Here is a 696-nt window from a genome sequence, read left to right as displayed (position 1 = left end):
GAGACCAGCCCGGCCAACATGGTGAAACCCCCGTCTCTACTGAAAATACGAAATGGAGTCAGGCGCCGTGGGGCAGGCACCTGTAACCCCAGCTACTCGGGAGGCTGGGGTGGAAGAATTGCTTGAACCTGGCAGGCGGAGGCTGCAGTGACCCAAGATCGCACCACTGCACTACAGCCTGGGCGACAGAGTGAGACCCGGTCTCCAGATAAATACGTACATAAATAAATACACACATACATACATACATACATACATACATACATACATACATACATCCATGCATACAGATATACAAGAAAGAAAAAAAGAAAAGAAAAGAAAGAGAAAATGAAAGAAAAGGCACTGTATTGCCACTGGGCTAGGGCCTTCTCTCTGTCTGTTTCTCTCTGTTCGTCTCTGTCTTTCTCTCTGTGTCTCTTTCTCTGTCTGTCTGTCTGTCTGTCTGTCTCTTTCTTTCTTTCTGTCTCTGTCTTTGTCCCTCTCTCTCCCTCTCTGCCTGTCTCACTGTGTCTGTCTTCTATCTTACTCTCTTTCTCTCCCCGTCTGTCTCTCTCTCACTCCCTCCCTGTCTGTTTCTCTCTCTCTCTCTTTCTGTCTGTTTCTGTCTCTCTCTGTCTGCCTCTCTCTTTCTCTATCTGTCTCTTTCTCTGTCTGTCTGCCCCTCTCTTTCTTTTTCTGTGTCTCTCTGTCTGT

At 47.4% G+C, this 696-nt stretch overlaps 1 pseudogene; it reads right to left on the bottom strand.

Annotated features, from left to right (window-relative positions):
- Positions 1–6: 6 nt before the first annotated feature.
- On the bottom strand, positions 7–242 carry LOC114006505 (protein GVQW1-like; annotated as a pseudogene).
- Positions 243–696: the final 454 nt, after the last annotated feature.

This window comes from Tupaia chinensis, unplaced genomic scaffold, assembly GCF_000334495.1.
Source record: "Tupaia chinensis unplaced genomic scaffold, TupChi_1.0 Scaffold148531_1, whole genome shotgun sequence".
Lineage (NCBI taxonomy): Eukaryota > Metazoa > Chordata > Mammalia > Scandentia > Tupaiidae > Tupaia > Tupaia belangeri.
The sequence above is the reverse complement of the archived record's forward strand: the minus strand, read 5'-3'. Positions and strand labels throughout refer to the sequence as shown.